Source organism: Oncorhynchus masou, chromosome 8, assembly GCF_036934945.1.
Source record: "Oncorhynchus masou masou isolate Uvic2021 chromosome 8, UVic_Omas_1.1, whole genome shotgun sequence".
Classification (NCBI taxonomy): domain Eukaryota; kingdom Metazoa; phylum Chordata; class Actinopteri; order Salmoniformes; family Salmonidae; genus Oncorhynchus; species Oncorhynchus masou.
This window is the reverse complement of record NC_088219.1, coordinates 35,625,920-35,645,757: the sequence shown is the minus strand read 5'-3', so window position 1 is coordinate 35,645,757 and position 19,838 is coordinate 35,625,920. Positions and strand designations below refer to the sequence as shown.

Sequence of the window (19,838 nt, the reverse complement as noted above, 5' to 3'; positions counted from 1 at the left end):
CAACAAACGTGGAAAACCGAAACAGCCCTGACTGGTGCAACAAACACAGAGACAGGAACAATCACCCACAAACACACAGTGAAACCCAGGCTACCTAAATAGGGTTCCCAATCAGAGACAATGACTAACACCTGCCTCTGATTGAGAACCATATCAGGCCAGACATAGAAATAGACAAACAAGACATCCAACATAGAATGCCCACTCAGATCACACCCTGACCAACCAAAACATAGAAACATACAAATAAACTATGGTCAGGGTGTGACAATCACAACATCATGAAATGGACAGTCGTTAGAAACTTCATGGCTTGAGTGGTCATCTGAGGGAGGTGGTCAAGTGGGGAGAGAAAGTCCGTAGGCAGGGTAGGAAACGCAGTCTCATCAAGGTGTCTCAGTCGGATGAAGTTGTGGCTAAGCCACTGCAGTTCATGGACTCTGTAGTAAGTAGGTAGTTAGCTAGCTAACTTCACTACCCCAAAAATGAAGCCCTCACTTGGACGATGCTATGGCAGTCACGAAGAGGTGCCAGAAAGCACACCACATTTCAATAATAGTTAAAGAGCACCCTACAATCCTCATCGCAGCACACCACTGCCGTCTTGCTTTCGGATTCTCTCCATCCTCGACCAGCTAACGTTAGCTAGCTAGCCATTTAAACAAATGACTGGCCAGCTTCAGTCTTAATTAACGCTGTGGTGGATTCTGATTATATGAATTAGCCACATTAATTGCAGTGGCGTGTATTCATGGATGCCAAGGGAAACCAGACTTCCCCAACTATTTGACCAATAAAATAAATAAATAATCATAATAATTGATCTTTCGTCTCTCTGTGTTTTCATAATTTTCCGTCAATTCGCTAGTGGCTGAATCTCACCAGAGAAATCATCTGAGCGAGGGAAACAGCACCCCTCTGTCTCAGTATGTGTAGCCCATGTATCTGATGCTGTCTGGACAAAAAGAGTATGACGTGTTGCCACCGTAGCATTTGATTGATTGATGCCAGCAAGCATTTGGCCTCTCTTGATGAAACAATTATAAAATAATTAGCCTATCAGCGTTGAGCTGAGCTCAACTGTGGGTTGTCCTGACACAGCAAAATTCCCCCCAAGGGCAGCCAGTTTGGATTTGGCTTCACACCAATCAAATCACATCCTAATCAAAATGTCATCATTGTCAGACAAATGTGTCTGTTTCATGTCTGCTTGTGTTGACCTGCAGTACCTAGCTTGCTAAAATCGGCCCTTTCCTAAGCTGGAGATGGAGATGTGGATTTGGACTTGTGGTTTTGACTTAATGCTCTGTACAGGCAAACGATTATGATCTAACCATAAATGAATATATTGTGCCACTGGCCTGAGATGACTGAAGTTCAATGTGTAGCCTAGATGTAGCCTGGTAAGCTCACGTTAACTAGCTAGCTAATTTAGCTGGTTCATTTTTGCCCATGCGAGGAAGTTAGGCTACCTACTGTGGCTAAAATGCTTGCTAGCCTATGGGAAAACTAAAAGCGTAGTATATGACAGACCATAGACTGCTTTGGCAACACGAGGAGGATGGCATTGCCGTTCAACTAGTCTACAAGTAGTGTGAGTCAATTTCTTATTTTAAAATTTCTTATTTTACTAGCAGCAGGAAGCATAACCACACACACACACACACACACACACACACACACACACACACACACACACACACACACACACACACACACACACACACACACACACACACACACACACACACACACACACACACACACACACACAAATCAATATCATGGACGGCCACATGATATTAAGCAACATTGATTGAGCTAAAAGCAAAATCACTCACAAACATCTACAGATGCTCAATCGAGATCATCCTGTCGGGCTGTATCACCGCCTGGTACGGCAACTGCTCCGCCCACAACCGCAAGACTCTCCAGAGGGTAGTGAGGTCTGCACAACGCATCACCAGGGGCAAACTACCTGCCCCCCAGGACACCTACACCACCCGATGTCACAGGAAGGTCAAAAAGATTATCAAGGACAACAACCAACCGAGCCATGGCCGTTTCACCCCACTATCATCCAGAAGGTGAGGTCAGTACAGGTGCATCAAAGCTGGGACCGAGAGACTGAAAAACAGCTTCTATCTCAAGGCCATCAGACTGTTAAACAGCCACCAGTAATATTGAGTGGCTGCTGCCAACACACTGACTCAACTCCAGCCACTTTAATAATGGAAATTGATGTAAAATATATCACTAGCCACTTTAAACAATGTTACTTAATATAATGTTTACATACCCTACATTACTCATCTCATATGCATATGTCGATACTGTACTCTATATCATCTACTGCATCTTTATATAATACATGTATCACTAGCCACTTTAAACTATGCCACTTTGTTCACATACCCTACATTACTCATCTCATATGTATATACTGTACTCGATACCATCTACTGCATCTTGCCTATGCCGTTCTGTACCATCACTCATTCATATATTTTTATGTACATATTCTTTATCCCTTTACACTTGTGTGTATAAGGTAGTAGTTTTGGAATTGTTAGGTTCGATTACTCGTTGTTACTGCATTGTCGGAACTAGAAGCACAAGCATTTTGCGACGCTCGCATTAACATCTGCTAACCATGTGTATGTGACCAATATAATTTGATTTGATTTTAAATAGTTTTTGGTATCTTTAAGTTTGTTTTCAGTGTATTAAGCTAAGTATAAAAATGTAGCCTTATTGATTTGATGATGTTTAAATGTTTCCGTTGAAATGGTGCTGGAATAACAGAGGCGTTGCTCCTGTTGTCTTTCGGCTGACTTGTGGTAACTACATGGTTATAAATCAGTATTTGTCTAGTAAACTGTAGAAAACAGGAACTTGTTTCACCACGCTGCAGGTCATATAACTGCCTGTTACGTTCAACATTTTGCTTTGTGGACTTCACCGGACAGATGTCGCTTTCCGGGTGTTGTGATGAAACAAACGTACGTGTAGTCGAATTTATTCCGCCACTGTGTGACTCTTGTCTTTTCGTTGTCATGATCTTACTGTATGTCACGGTGGCGTATGAACAAATGGGTTATAGAGCAAACAACGTTGTACTATAGTTTATTTTTATTGGCTTGGCTTCCCCAGTGATTGTACACACGCACTGCTACTGATTAATTGTTCATTTTTTTGTATCAACTTTACCAGACTCAAAGCTCGGCACATAGACTCCCTCTCAAGGTAAATCCAAACTGCTTTTCCCCGTTTTACAGCATCGAGTCTCTAACGGCCGCATTGGCAACTCCATCTGGAACTAACCCATCAGGTTGCCACACGTTCTTAAAACAAATATATTGTCGGTGAAAAAAAATGCCATAAAAAGGAATTCATGATCAAAAAAATATTGATATAAGGTACAGGAGTTCTCTGCTTAGGCTGCTGCTAAGGCGCCATGGCCCTGCGTTTCATTTCACGTGTTGATACATTTTTATTTTTAAATCAGCTGACAAAGAAAAAGTGTAATTTTTCCGGTCCATTTCTATTTCCATTAGCAGTCGAGTGAGAAAGTGAGACTGTGTGTGTGTGTCACAGTGCCAAGCCCTGCCCATAGCAGTGTGATTACGGCTCACACTGTGATAATGGTTTGTCTCATTCTTCTGACGCAGTCATGGGGGAGTCTGTATTATCGAGCACACACACACACACACACACACACACACACACACACACACACACACACACACACACACACACACACACACACACACACACACACACACACACACACACACACACACACACACACACACACACACACACACACACACACACACACACACACACACACACACACACACACACACACACACACACACACACACAGTAATGGCAAAATGGAGATGTGTTATCAAAATCATCCACAAAAGCCATTCAGTATAAACTAACCTAGCTCAGAACCATACTACCGGACAAGCGGAGAGCTAGTAGCACATGACGGTGATGGCTAAATGGGCCTGTGGCAGCAGGGCTGTTCGTTAAGGGAATTTGTGTGTGTGTGTGTGTGTGTGAGAGATGAGCCCAGTTTAGTGTGAGGAGTGTGTGTGTTGATCTGTGAAATGTGCAGGGATCTGCACGGCTAGGGATAATTGGAAAACTGGGAAGAGGAAAAGGTATCATGGACCATCCTAGTCCCTGCCATCTGGCCCTGGCAAATACTTCCTAAACACTTCCAGAACGTCACTCAAACCCAATACTGGACAGCAGGAAGCAGGTTGGAGCGGCCTCTGAAATTGAACCCTACTCCCTATATAGTGCACTACTTCTGACCAGGGCCCGTAGGGAATAGGGGGCCATTTCAGCCTAGATATGCCAAACTAATATGCCGTTATGTCCATTTTGTGACTCAATTGTAACCCAGTATCTGCGACACACATAGGGAATAACGACACATCTTAATAACTCTCTGAAAAGGACAGAGCCGGGAAGTCTTCTTAACCAGAGAACGCCAGCAGGGTGAGAGAACGCCAGCAGGGTGAGAGAACGCCAGCAGGGTGAGAGAACGCCAGCAGGGTGAGAGAACGCCAGCAGGGTGAGAGAATGCCAGCAGGGTGAGAGAACGGCAGCAGGGTGAGAGAACGCAAGCAAGGGCAGAGAACGCCAGCAGGGTGAGAGAACGCCAGCAGGGTGAGAAAACGCCAGCAGGGTGAGAGAATGCCAGCAGGGTGAGAGAACGCCAGCAGGGTGAGAGAACGGCAGCAGGGGCAGAGAACGCCAGCAGGGTGAGAGAACGCCAGCAGGGGCAGAGAACGCCAGCAGGGTGAGAGAACGCCAGCAGGGTGAGAGAACGCCAGCAGGGTGAGAGAACGCCAGCAGGGGCAGAGAACGCCAGCAGGGTGAGAGAACGCCAGCAGGGTGAGAGAACGGCAGCAGGGTGAGAGAACGGCAGCAGGGTGAGAGAACGTCAGCAGGGTGAGAGAACGCCAGCAGGGTGAGAGAACGCCAGCAGTGTGAGAGAACGCCAGCAGCGGCAGAGAACGCCAGCAGGGTGAGAGAACGCCAGCAGGGTGAGAGAATGCCAGCAGGGTGAGAGAACGCCAGCAGCGGCAGAGAATGCCAGCAGGGTGAGAGAATGCCAGCAGGGTGAGAGAACGCCAGCAGCGGCAGAGAACGCCAGCAGGGTGAGAGAATGCCAGCAGGGTGAGAGAACGCCAGCAGCGGCAGAGAATGCCAGCAGGGTGAGAGAACGGCAGCAGGGTGAGAGAATGCCAGCAGGGTGAGAGAACGCCAGCAGGGTGAGAGAACGTCAGCAGGGTGAGAGAACGCCAGCAGGGTGAGAGAACGCAAGCAGGGTGAGAGAACGTCAGCAGGGTGAGAGAACGCCAGCAGGGTGAGAAAACGTCAGCAGGGTGAGAGAACGCCAGCAGGGTGAGTGATGCCAGCAGCGGCAGAGAATGCCAGCAGGGTGAGAGAACGCCAGCAGGGTGAGAGAATGCCAGCAGGGTGAGAGAACGCCAGCAGGGTGAGAGAACGTCAGCAGGGTGAGAGAACGCCAGCAGGGTGAGAGAACGCCAGCAGCGGCAGAGAATGCCAGCAGGGTGAGAGAATGCCAGCAGGGTGAGAGAATGCCAGCAGGGTGAGAGAACGCCAGCAGGGTGAGAGAACGCCAGCAGGGTGAGAGAACGCCAGCAGCGGCAGAGAATGCCAGCAGGGTGAGAGAATGCCAGCAGGGTGACAGAACCCCAGCAGGGTGAGAGAACGGCAGCAGGGTGAGAGAACGGCAGCAGGGTGAGAGAACGGCAGCAGGGTGAGAGAACGCCAGCAGGGTGAGAGAACGCCAGCAGGGTGAGAGAACGCCAGCAGGGTGAGAGAACGCCAGCAGGTTGAGAGAATGCCAGCAGGGTGAGAGAACGCCAGCAGGGTGAGAGAATGCCAGCAGGGTGAAAGAACGCCAGCAAGGTGAGAGAACACCAGCAGGGTGAGAGAACGCCAGCAGGGTGAGAGAAGAGACAGATGTAGTGAGAGAGGGGAGAGAGGAGAATAAACAGTGGGGTACCGTAGTCTTTAAAGAACAGACGAGGAAAGAGAGCGAGGTAGGGAAGAGACAAGAGGGAGAAAGAGAGAAGAGAGTGAGAGAGAGAGAAGAAATTGGAGCGAGAGAGAGAAAGCAAGTCAGAGAGAAATAAGAGAAGGAGGGTACTCAGACAGGTCCTGTGGTTCTAAGCATGTTATCCCAGAAAATCAAAGACTAGCAGCAGGAAGCCAATCAGAGAGCTTGATGTGAATGAAAAGAGAGACTTTCCGTTAACGCACACACACACACACACACACACACACACACACACACACACACACACACACACACACACACACACACACACACACAGCAGCAGCAGCAACACATCTCTGGGTGGTGTGGCAATAGTCAAGCCGCTGCTGGGGAACTTGGCAGGGATAAGGGATCAGACACACACACGAGGTAGCCTGAGGATACCTGACCTTTCCTGAGTGGATGGGCAGCCACCTGGTCAACCATTAGACTAGGGGTTCTTCTTCTCTTCTCTTTACCCTGGGAGAATGTCAGCCCAATTATGATCTATTCTCCAACCTCCACCCTTCTCTCTTCATCTCCACCCCTTTCCTTTCCTTTTTCTTCCCTTTATCGCCATTTCCGGCAAATTCATACCCGATTAGAGAGGAGTTAGATGAGAGAGAGAGGGGGATGCGAAATGGGAGGGGGTGCAGAGAACGGAAGAAAGAGGGATAGAGAGGGGGGGGAGCATGTAGCTTAGATTCAGTGTCTCGGGAGCAAACTATGACCCCTCCACTCACCTAAATGTAGCAGTGTACTGACTGGGTTAGACAGGGGTGCTGGATAAAAGCAGAACCTGTTCAATACATGCAAAGGTCTGATCCTAGCTTAGCAACAGGGCTGTGATGAATCTACATCATGTGGTCCTTAGAATGGACTAGCAATACTCAAGGAATACAGAAACCTTTGGTAGGGCAGTGTGTGTGTGTGTGTGTGTGTGTGTGTGTGTGTGTGTGTGTGTGTGTGTGTGTGTGTGTGTGTGTGTGTGTGTGTGTGTGTGTGTGTGTGTGTGTGTGTGTGTGTGTGTGCGTAGTAATCACAGAGCCAGCGGAGACCAGTGTCATAACAGAGTATTACTAGGAACCCCACTCTGCCTCTCTAATACGCCGAGACAAGGGCCTAAAAAGAGCTCCAACCGCCCTTCCCCTCTCTCTCTCTTTCCACCACTCCTCCCTCATTCGCTCTCTCCTCCGGCCCGCCCCCCTCCTCCCTCGCTTCAGTGCTAATGAGGAAAAACGGGACACTTTCTATATTACTGTCACATCCCATCACCCAGACTATACCTCACTACCACCACAACCTCCCATGCAGAGAGACATGAGGGAGACAGGAAGGAGGGAGTGAAGCGGGAGAGGGAGGGTAGGAGGGAGATGAGCGAGCCCGGAGAAGAAAGTGCAGCTCAACAGATCAGAGTTAATAAACCCAGGAGATGAGTGGAGGGAGAAAGTGGACGGAGGGAGGAAGGGAGGAAGAGGATGGTGGAGAGAGTGGGAGAAGAAAGTGCAGCTCAACAGATCAGAGTTAATAAACGGAGGAGAAAGGACAGGGAAAGAGGGGAGAAGTCTATTACCTAATTTAACCAGGATTCACGGAATGTTGCCTGTAGAAAAAACAAAGAGCAATGTTTATATGATCCCCTTTCAAACAGTCCCATTTTGACCTCTTTCTTGTTGGCATTTGCCATTTATGCATCCAGTGCTTAGCTGGCATCGGAGAGGGCTGGGAGAAGAGACATTTAACTTTGACCCTGTTTTTGTGACCGTTGTCATGGTAACCTGACTAACCCAGCATTGATTAAGTTCTTAGATTCCTCCGACAGAATGCACTGCTATCATTTCTTTACATTCACAACAGTAAGTTAGCTATTTTTAGCACATCATACTTGTTAAAAAAACTGTTTCAATTCGTTAATTTAAACAAGTTCCATTTTCTAACAACAGTTTGAATTGAGGTGTGTTCTGCCTCCTCATTAATTGACATAGAATTAGCCCATTTCACTGTTGACGACAATTTATGTTTGAGGCTTTACTTTGCTTTACTTTACCTTCATTGTTGTTTTCCTGACAAATAGGGAATAACTTTGGAAATGTGTGTGTTTCTATCAAAGTAAGTGCCTATGCAGTGTTTCTAATGTAGCATACCGTATGTACAGAACCAGTCAACGGTTTGGACGCACCAACTCACTCATGGGTTTATTTATTTACACTTTTTTGGTTACTACATGATTCCATGTGTTATTTCATAGTTTCTTCACTATTATTCTACAATGTAGAAAATAGTACAAATAAAGAAAAACCCTAGAATGAGTAGGTGTGTCCAAACTTTGACTGGTACTGTGTGTATTGAGCATGATGTATTTACTGTTTTATTCACGTTTTCAAGTACTGGTGACAAATAATGCATTCTGATTATTGCATAGATTGTAATGGACACGTGATGTGTGTGAAATACTTTTTTGAAGGTTGTACTGATTATAATGAGCTAAGCTATTTTGCCAACTGTGTGGCGCCATGTTTGTTGACATTCTAAAATGCATTATGGGTGTCATGTAAACGTTAGCCAGACAAAAGATGTTATAACAAAAATGAGGTGAAGGGATGGTTCACTCATCTTTCGAACAAACTTCCGGGAATGAAGGGAAGTGAATGATGGTAGACGACACATCCTCTTCAACATGCATACTGCAAACAGACCAAACTCATCTTGTCCTCTTATTATCTTTGGTTGACGCGAAAAACAAACAAACATGGCGGCGGGCACAAACTACCCATCGTCGGATTACTTTCCATGACTAGAAAGCGTTTTATTCAATTGTTTTGAACAATGGCGAGTTCACCCGTGGACTGATTCATTGTAAATAGTCATTGCTATTAGCTAATTCATATTATGGTTTTGTCAGCTGAGAGTTAGCTAAATATGACCGCCTGTGTTTAATCAATCTTTCCTCAGTTAGCGCTAGGACTAATGTAGCCTACATTTTCCGGTTTGGATGATTGTATTCGGCTGTAGCTACTTCTGTGAATGTCTGAACATTGCATTGAAAAACAAACTGCTCACAATCAAGACGTTAACTTGTAAGGACTGTGCTTGTGCAAAATGTTTCTGTGGAAAAAAAAGGAAGTGTGGCCAGCTCAAACGCTGTATGTTGTGTCAATCATAACTGGACGTTCTACATAACAAGCGTTCTCATCACACCGGTTTGAGAGTACACTGCAGGGACCACTGTAGAATGATCACACCCGTGTGTTGGTATGTGTCAAACGGGTTAATGCGTGCCAAAGTCGGTAAGATGAAAGGCAACGCTTTATACTGAGGCCTTGGCAGGTGTTTTAAACATAATACCGCAATCACGTCTACCTCCCTTAAATAAAAGTACCAGCTTCCCCTTTCCGATACAAAGGAAAGGCATTAAAAAGAAAACGTCATGGTTAAGTTGGCAGGTTTCAGTCTTTGGTATAAAAGGGTTATAAGAGGTTAAACTCCAGCAGAAGAGTCTCCCTGCAGACTGTCTTACCTGGCAGCACCACACTCATAAAGTCTTGTCCATCCCAGGGGTGTGTGTGTGTGTGCTATAGCACTTCGGAGATCAGCTTTCTTGCCTTTTCTCCTAGGCAGTAGTGAGACAGCAGATGTGTGTGTGTGTGTGTGATAGTGTCTGTGTGTTGGCATGTGCTTGTTTGCCGGGGCATGGTTCTTTATTGAGCCTTCAAAAAAGGGTTCTACAGTATTGAGAACCAAAAAGGGTTCTGCTACGATTACATGCCAAAGAACCCCTATCGGGTACTATTTAGAACCATTATTTGTTAGTGTGTACATGTCAACATAAACAGGAGCTGGGTACAACAACAAAGATAGCTGAAGAAATCAGGACATCGACATCGCCTGCGCCAGGTGTACCTATTCAATACATCCCCTACAAAACACTGATTATAACACGCACACGCACACACACACACACACACACACACACACACACACACACACACACACACACACACACACACACACACACACACACACACACACACACACACAGAATATACTCTGACCCTCAGAATACAGAGCACATTACATTCCTGGCTATCACAGACAACAAACATAAAAGACACAGAAAATCATTCTCTGTTGATGCTGAGATCTCTCTCTTTTTCTAAAGTGTTTCCATAGCTAAATTTGTTAGCGAGAGATAGTGGGAGAGTCTTGGCATCTTCCTTTAGGGCTGGGCAATATGGCCAAAAAATCACATCACAATTATTTTCTCACTTGTGACTGTATTTTATGTTTTTTAATAATAAAAGCTCTAAATATGCTTGAGTAGTGGTTTTAATGGGGCTTTCTCTCTTCTGATTGTTAAAATAAATACAAAATAATCATAATTTACAGCATTTTCTGACATTTCCGCATTTACTTTTAATCCTTTTAATTATCACTCCTCGCATTTCCTTGTGGTACACTGTGGAAATGATAACAAATGAGTATTTGTTATCATTTCCACAGTGTACCACATTTTTGTTGTGTTTGTATGCCTCTTTTGGGTTTAATAGCCAACACCATAAAGTCCCAAAGGCAAGACAGGAAGCTTTTCCAATAAACGAGTGAAGACAAGCTATTGGACAACTTAAATTTTTATTTTTTAAAAAGGTATAGAAAAAAGATGGCGTAGAGAGAAGAAAAGAGATTACAACAGCTGATCGATAACTGTGGCTTAGAAGCCCTGGGCTGAGCCTCTAGGGGAGCGGACACGAACCACTCTCACTCTCTCTCATCTATTCCCCCTCTCTCCTTCCCTCCCGCTCTCCTCTACCACTCCCTCTCTTCCTATGGAGGGTATAGTACAGAGTAGGGTCAGCTGGGAGAGCTAGCTGGGGATGAAAATGAATCCCAGTCTTCCCACAGGCACAGAGTGAGGCAGTGTCTCAAATGGCATCTTATTCCCCTAGTGCACTACTTGGGCCGGAGCCCTAGTGTCAGTCAGCCTTACAGCAGAACAACATCAGGGAGCTAGGACCAAACCTCTCCGTATCACTGCTGTGGTAAACACACTGTAGTACCGTTATAGCTGGAGGAGGGCTTTCATCCAATGTCATCAGCTCCTTGCAGATATGAGGGGGGGATCCCATATCTGAGTGTGTGTGTGTGTGTGTGTGTGTGTGTGTGTGTGTGTGTGTGTGTGTGTGTGTGTGTGTGTGTGTGTGTGTGTGTGTGTGTGTGTGTGTGTGTACACGTGTGTCCTGACCAAGGTAGGAAAACATAATTTTTTAAAGTCAGGACTTGTTTCATGTTAATGCTTAGGTTTAGGAGTTAGGGTTAGGTTTAGGGTTAGGAGTCAGGTTTAGGGTTAGGAGTTAGGATTAGGTTAAGGGTTAGGGAAAATAGGATTTTAAGTGGGAATACATTTTTAATCCCCAAAAAGTACATCAAATTCTCAAAAACAAAGCTGTGTGAGTGTATATTTGCTGGCTCTCTTTGTGCGGGTAATATTGTGCCAGTTGTGACTTCAAAGAAGGTTCTGGATCATTTGGGTGGGGGGTTATTTCCCATGCAGACCATTGCTGGTTAGTTCCCCAGTTCCAGGTTTGACTGAAAGGGTAAACTCAAACTGACAGTTAATTCTGTCCTTCGACCTCTCCCTTTTCCTCTCTCCTCCATCCCTCCCTGTTCCTCTCTCGTCATCCATCCCTCCCTCCCTCCCTATTCCTCTCTCGTCATCCCCCGTCTCTCGTCATCCCTTTTCCCTCTCCCTCCATCACTCCTATCCCTCCTCCATCCTTTCCTCCCTCTCCTCCATCCCCCTCCCTGTTCCTCTCTCCATCACTCCCTATTCATCCCTTTTCCTCTCTCCTCCATCCCCCTCCTCTCTCGTCCATCCATCACTCCCCCTGTCCTCTCTCGTCATCCCTTTTCCTCTCTCCTCCATCACTCCCTATTCCTCTCTCCTCCATCCCTCCCTTTCCTCTCTCTCGTCATCCCTTTTCCTCCTCCATCACTCCCTATTCCTCTCTCGTCATCCCTTTTCCTCTCTCCTCCATCACTCTCTATTCCTCTCTCGCCATCCCCTCTCTCCTCCATCTCCCTATTCCTCCATCCCTTTCCTCTCTCCTCCATCACTCCCTATTCCTCTCTCGTCATCCCTTTTCCTCTCTCCCTCCATCCCTCCCTATTCCTCTCTCGTCATCCCTTTCCCTCTCTCCTCCATCACTCCCTATTCCTCTCTCGTCCTCCATCCTCTTTCCATCACTCTCCCTCCATCCCTCCTCTCTCGTCATCCCCTTTCCTCCATCTCCCTATTCCTCCATCCCTTTTCCTCTCTCCTCCATCACTCCCTATTCCTCTCTCGTCATCCCTTTTCCTCTCTCCTCCATCACTCCCCTATTCCTCTCTCTCGTCCCTTTTCCTCTCTCCTCCATCACCCCTATTCCTCCTCTCATCCCTTTTCCTCCTCCTCCATCACTCCCTATTCCTCTCTCTCGTCATCCCTCCATCATCCCTTTTCCCTATCACTCCTATTCCTCTCTCGTCATCCCTTTTCCTCCTCCATCCTCCATCCTCTCTCGTCATCCCTCCCTCTCCTCCATCACTCCTATTCTCTCTCGTCATCCCTTTTCCTCTCCTCCATCACTCCCTATCCCTCCCTCCATCCTCCCTATCCTCTCGTCATCCCTTTTCCTCTCTCCTCCATCATCCCTATTCTCCCTCCATTCCTCTCTCGTCATCCCTTTTCCTCTCTCCTCCATCACTCCCTATTCCTCTCTCGTCATCCCTTTTCCTCTCTCCTCCATCACTCCCTATTCCTCTCTCCTCCCTTTCCTCTCCATCCTCCCTATTCCTCTCGTCATCCCTCCTCTCTCCTCCATCACTCCCTATTCCTCTCTCGTCATCCCTTTTCTTTTCCTCTCTCCTCCATCATCCCTCCCTCTCTCCTCCATCACTCCCTATTCCTCTCTCTCCCTTTTCATCCCATCCCTTTTCCTCTCTCCTCCATCCCTCCCTATTCCTCTCTCGTCATCCCTTTTCCTCTCTCCTCCATCACATCCTCTCTCGTCCTCCATCCCTCTCCTCCATTCCTCTCTCGTCATCCCTTTTCCTCTCTCCTCCATCACTCCCTATTCCTCTCTCCCCCTCCATCACTCCCCTATTCCTCTCTCGTCATCCCTTTCCTCTCTCCTCCATCACTCCCTATTCCTCTCTCGTCATCCCTTTCCCTCTCTCCTCCATCACTCCCTATTCCTCTCTCGTCATCCCTCCTCTCCCTCCATCACTCCCTATTCCTCTCTCCATCCCTCCCTATCCTCCATCACTCCCTCCTCCATCCCTTTTCCCTCTCCTCCATCACTCCCTATTCCTCTCTCGTTCCCTTTTCCTCTCTCCTCCATCACTCCCTATTCCTCTCTCGTCATCCCTTTTCCTCTCTCCTCCATCACCCTCCCTATTCCCTCCTCTCTCGTCATCCCTTTTCCTCTCTCCTCCATCACTCCCTATTCCTCTCTCATCACTCCCTCTCCTCCATCCCTCCCTCTCTCTCGTCATCCCTTTTCCTCTCTCCTCCATCACTCCCTTTCCTCCTCTCTCCTCCATCACTCCCTATTCCTCTCTCGTCATCCCTTTCCTCTCTCCTCCATCCTCCCATATTCCTCTCTCTCCCTTTTCCTCTCTCCTCCATCACTCCTATTCCTCTCTCGTCATCCCTTTCCCTCTCCTCCATCACTCCCTATCCTCTCTCGTCATCCCTTTTCCTCTCTCCTCCATTCCTCCTCTCTCGTCATCCCTTTCCCTCTCTCCTCCATCACTCCCCTATTCCTCTCTCGTCATCCCTTTTCCTCTCTCCTCCATCCCTCCTCCATTCCTCTCTCGTCATCCCTCTCTCTCCTCCATCACTCCCTATTTCCTCTCCCTTTTCCTCCATCACTCCCTATTCCTCTCTCGTCATCCCTTTCCCTCTCTCCTCCATCACTCCCTATCCCTCCCTCTCTCGTCATCCCTTTTCCTCCATCTCCTCCTCTCTCGTCATCCCTTTTCCTCTCTCCTCCATCTCCCTATTCCTCTCTCCATCACTCCCTATTCCTCTCTCGTCCCTTTCCTCTCTCCTCCATCCTCCATCTTCTCCATCACTCTCGTGATCCCTTTCCTCTCTCCTCCATCACTCCCTCCTCTCTCGTCATCCCTTTTCCTCTCTCCTCCATCACTCCCTATTCCTCTCTCGTTCCTCTCTCCTCCCTTTCCCTCTCTCCTCCATCACTCCCTATTCCTCTCTCCATCCATCCCTCCCTCCCTCCCTTCCTCCTCTCTCCTCCATCACTCCCTATTCCTCTCTCGTCATCCCTTTTCCTCTCTCCTCCATCACTCCCTATTCCTCTCTCGTCATCCCTCTTCCATCACTCCCTATTCCTCCTCCATCACTCCCTATTCCTATTCCTCTCTCCTCCATCCCTCCCTGTTCCTCTCTCGTCATCCCTTTTCTCTCCTCCATCCTCCCTGTTCCTCTCTCGTCATCCCTCCCTCTCCTCCATCACTCCCTATTCCTCTCTCGTCATCCCTTTCCCTCTCTCCCATCCATCATCCCTCCCTATTCCTCCTCTCGTCATCCCTTTTCCTCTCTCCTCCTCCATCATCCCTCCCTATTCCTCTCTCGTCATCCCTTTTCCTCCTCCTCCATCCTCCCCCTCCCTATTCCTCTCTCGTCATCCCTTTTCCTCTCTCCTCCATCTCCCTATTCTCTCTCGTCATCCCTTTTCCTCTCTCCTCCATCACTCCCTATTCCTCTCTCGTCATCCCTTTTCCTCTCCATCCTCCATCATCCCTCCCTATTCCCTCCTCTCGTCATCCCTTTTCCTCTCTCCTCCATCACTCCCTATTCCTCTCTCGTCATCCCTTTTCCTCTCACTCCCTCCATCCCTCCCTCTCCTCCATTCCTCTCTCGTCATCCCTTTCCCTCTCCTCCATCCATCCCTTTTCCTCTCTCCTCCATCCCTCCCCCTCCTCTCTCCTCCATCCCTCCATATTCCTCTCTCGTCATCCCTTTTCCTCTCTCCTCCATCACTCCTCTCTCGTCATCGTCATCCCTCTCCCTTTCCTCTCTCCTCCATCCCTCCCTATTCCTCTCTCGTCATCCCTTTCCCTCTCTCCTCCATCACCTCTCTATCCCTTTTCCTCTCTCCTCCATCCCTATTCCTCTCTCTCCTCCATCACTCCTATTCCTCTCTCGTCATCCCTTTCCTCTCTCCTCCATCACTCCCTCTCTCGTGATCCCTTTCCCCTCTCCTCCATCACTTCCTCTCTCGTCATCCCTTTTCCTTTCCTCCATCTTTCCCCCTCTCCCTCCCCTCCATCACTTCCATCTCGATCCCTTTTCCTCTCTCCTCCACACAGTATCTCTCTCTCTCCATCACTCCCTATTCCTCTCTCGCAGACATAAACTGTATATCACTCCCTATTCGAGCGTTGTGGTAGGAACATGTCAAATTCAATCACTTCCTATTCCTCTCGCCCCTTAGAGAGGTGTAAATAATTCTCTAGCATAAGCTACAGAAACATAGTGGGAATATACTGTATGTTTATATTCTGTCATCCCTTTCCCTCCTCTCCTCCATCACTTCCTATTCCTCTCTCGGGGCACTGCAAATACGATGACCGGAACCCTTTTTAAGAATCACTCTCTTTTCCATTTACCTCTTTGGTGTTTCCATTCATCTCCAGCTGCTGAAATCCTTCCCCGGTTTGACCCATCTGAACCACAGCCTGTGACAGGCTGTCATCTTTGTGTGTGTGTCTCCCAGCATAGTGTGTCTCTGAGAGTGACAGGGTGACCGCTTACAGCGATGTGACACAAGTGGGTCACCCAGTCACACGCTGGGCTCTGAAGAGTCGGTCTGTCCGATGGCCTCTCCATCACCTCTCACTGGTCCTGGCCTTCATGACATCACAATCACCACAACCATACTCTCTCCTCACCCACTAGAATTAAGCAATAAGGCACCAGGGGGTGTGGTATAAACCCCCGAGGTGCCTTATTGCTATTATAAAAGGGTTACCAATGTAATCAGAGCAGTAGAAATACATGTTTTGTCATACCGGTGGCTGTCAGCCAATCAGCATTCAGGGCTCAAACCACCCAGTTTATAAACAAAAACAACCTCCCAGGTCCAGAGCCTAAAGAATCAGTTGCAAAACTAGAGCACTGTTAAAGACCCAGTAGCTGTCCGCCAACAAGCATCCAAGAAAACCGTCTTGTGCTCTGAGACACTCATTAGCAGCGTGTGTGTTCATCCGTGTGTGCGATCGCACACAGCAGGTTTTAATCGATGAATCGAGCAGACTAGCAGTGCTGCTGCCCCGCAAAGACCGAATTGACCGCTGAGCAAGAAGAGGGGATGTCTGCACTTCATCTAATTAAATAACGAGAGCTCTGCTGCTCGGGGGAGAAGGAGGATAGGAAGGAGAGATGGAGGTAGGGAGGGCAAATGTGTTATCTGACTGACTGATGAAGGGCCACTTAATACTGTCTGTTAGTTTCCTTTACCTCCATGAGCAGTAAAACAGGAACAATAACAGCAGAAGCAGACACCACCTCTCTGGTTTCTGTTCTCTATGGCCAGCTGAGCGCTGGACTCCATAAGTATAAATCATAGGACTCAGATGAGGCCCTGAATAGCCTCTCCGAGATGAGGCGCCTTATTCCTACTTGCCCCAACGGGCCAGAGAAGAAGACTCAAATTAATAGTGTTTGCAAAGCCATTTTCACCGACAGAAAAGTGGATGCTGAGAATGCTGCTTGGGGGCACCCCGACACATTGCCGTCTTGTTGTTGTTGTTGATGCTTGTGTGCTGCGGCTAACGCTGCTGTGTGAGTGCACTGAGAAGCTGGTCGGGTCAGAGAGTGGAACACGTCGCCCGAGGGAAAGGACGGAGAGAGGGAGATAAAGGGATGGAGAGAGAAGCACTCGGACCTTGTGTTTTCTGGAACATTCTCAAGACAATGCCCTTAATAAAGCATTGTAACAGTATAACATTCGTCCGTCCCCTCAACCCTACCCGGGCTCGAACCAGGATCCCTCTGCACACATCAACAACTGACACCCAAGAAGCATCGTTGCCCATCACTCCACAAAAGCCGTGACCCTTGCAGTGCAAGGTGGAACCACTACTTCAAGGTCTCAGAGCGAGTGACGTCACCGTTTGAAACGCTATTTGCGCGCACCACCGCTAACTAGCTGGCCATTTCACATCGGTTCCACGTAAACACAAAGGAATTGACCTCCCATCTACCCCTCTGATGTCTTGTTATGCGTGAGTGTGATCCCCGGGCCTACAGCATTGAGTGACTGCCGTGACAACCAAGGCGTCCGGCGATAAAGGACCGTCAATGACAACCCCTCAAGCATCCCCTCTAGCCTTAGAACGCACTGAGGCATGAGAGAGAGAGGAAGGGAAAGTGAGGGCGTTGTGGTTTGTTATATATTTCACTCGCTTTGGCAATGTTAACATATGTTTCCTATGCCAATAAAGCCCCTTAAATTGAATTGAAATGTAATTAGAGAGCCCGAGAGAGAGACCGAGAGAGAGACAGAGAGACAGAGAGAGAAAGAGAGAGAGAGAGAGAGAGACAGAGACAGACAGAGAGAGGGAGAGAGAGCGAGACAGACAGAGAGAGAGAGAGAGAGAGAGAGAGAGAGCGAGACAGACAGAGAGAGAGAGAGAGAGACAGACAGACAGACAGAGAGAGAGAGAGAGAGCGAGACAGAGAGAGAGAGAGAGAGAGCGAGACAGACAGAGAGACTCCCCCTGACAGGGCAGGTGGTAGACACGTCTCTCCAACCCAATGACTGTAATCATAATTAACCAGCTGATCGTGACGCACCACCGCGGGAAAGTCTGTCTCCATGCTTTCTTAAGTTGACGCTGCTAACTTCACATCAGCATCATTAGAATCAACAGCAGGGTGAAGGGATGAGTGAGTGAGTGGGTAGGTAGGTAGAGGATCAAAAGGTTTAGACTTGTTCTGTAGACACTACATCTGCAGTCAGAAGACTAAATAATAAACAAGACGGGGTGTGAAACAGCCAGACATAATACAAAGAGGCTGTTATTTAGGGGCTCCCGAGTGGCGCAGGCCGTCAAAGGAAAAAATAATTTGTTCTTAACTGACTTGCCTAGTTAAATTAAATATAATTAAAAATGGAACGCGATAACAGAAACAACCAGACGAATGAACTTTGGCTCTCCAGATGCTATCGTTGGCCAGACGAGATGGCAGATTCCTTCAAATGAAAAAGATGATGGTTTCCACTCAAGGATTGTGTGGAGGACAAATATTTTGTAGATGTGTATTTGGTTGCTGCGGTCAAGGAGCAGTCATAACTTGGATGAAAAAGACAGCCAGCAGATGAAGTTAATCCTAAAAAAAATATTTAAGAGATGAGCAGAGCAGAAGGAAGTTTGGCCCAAGGCTTAATCTGTAGCTTGTATAAAGGACAAACCACACAGTGTAAATCAGGATATGAATATAGACAGCAGAGTATTAGGACTGGGTCAAATATAGTTTGGAATATTTTTTGGGACTATTAGTTGGGAATATTTTGGATGTGTTGTGGTGCTGTGGGCTCCACTCTGTGTTGTGCTCCATGGAGAATGTAGAACAGGATTCGAGGGTGATCTAGTGCTAAGAAATTGTACGGTGGGACAAACAACATCATATCTAAGTTTTCCTTAATTCGTTCAATCTTTTTTAGAAGGAGGGAAGTTTGCTTGTCTGACCACAGCTGAAGCCAACCAAACTAACATCCAAACGGAAAACAGCTTTACTTGAATTAATCAGTCAATACATTCTTGACCAGGCTAAATGTATCCATTTGATTCTGTCTATCTCTTTAAAAGCTATTACTGGCTTTTAAATTATTAGTCTGGTCGCAATAAACATTTGTAGAGCGAATTCTTCCGTTGGGATTGTGTGATCTACCAAACCTATAGATTTGTGGGGGGGGGGGGGGGAATAAAGACGTCCCGGTGTAAATCAACCTTGAAACTGCTTCTCTCCGCTGGTATTAAAGTTTAACGACCTGTCTCCATTTAAGACGACAGGCAGAGGGAGGGAGGAGGTACGGGAGATAGAGGAGGGAGGGTGGAGAGCGGTAAGGGAGAGGCGAAAGTTGAACACTTTTCAGGGCCCCTGTAATTAATTAGGTCTAATTAACAGCGTGACCATCTCTCCAGAGACCTATAGTACCTTTGTAACGTGTGTGTGTGTGTGTGTGTGTGTGTGTGTGTGTGTGTGTGTGTGTGAACCCAACCCAGAACAGGGACAGTGACAGTCTACTGTGGTTCGGCGGGACCTCTTAAGTACTAATTGTTCATCACGGCAGTCTTGACTCTAAAGTCAGAGAGAGAAAGTCAGGGAGCCTCAGCTGGAAAACAACACGAAGAGATAAAAGAGCAATAAATCCTTCTCTTACCGAGGCAGCAGCCACTGAATTGTGCATACGACTCATGACAGGAAGTGCAGTAGATAACCAATAAGACAGCTCGAGCAAGAGAGAGAGAGAGAGGGTGTGTCAGTGTGTTAAAGTGTAGACTACTGAATGGATGAGAGACAATCTCTCCAAAATCCTCCCCCCGTTGCGGTAGACTTAAAAAGGACTAAAGTAGACATGCCAAGACTGCAGTGGGTTAATCCCAGGCCTAGGGCCTAATAACACAACAGCTGACACCCAGCACGTCTCTTCTGTTCTGTTCTGTTGTGTTGAACCTCTGT

At 47.4% G+C, this 19,838-nt stretch overlaps 1 protein-coding gene across 4 annotated transcripts in view; it reads right to left on the bottom strand.

Moving 5' to 3' along the window:
- LOC135544570 (disabled homolog 2-interacting protein-like) overlaps positions 1 to 19,838 on the bottom strand; it is a 222,288-nt gene that overhangs the window by 26,103 nt on the left and 176,347 nt on the right. The window lies entirely within an intron of this gene.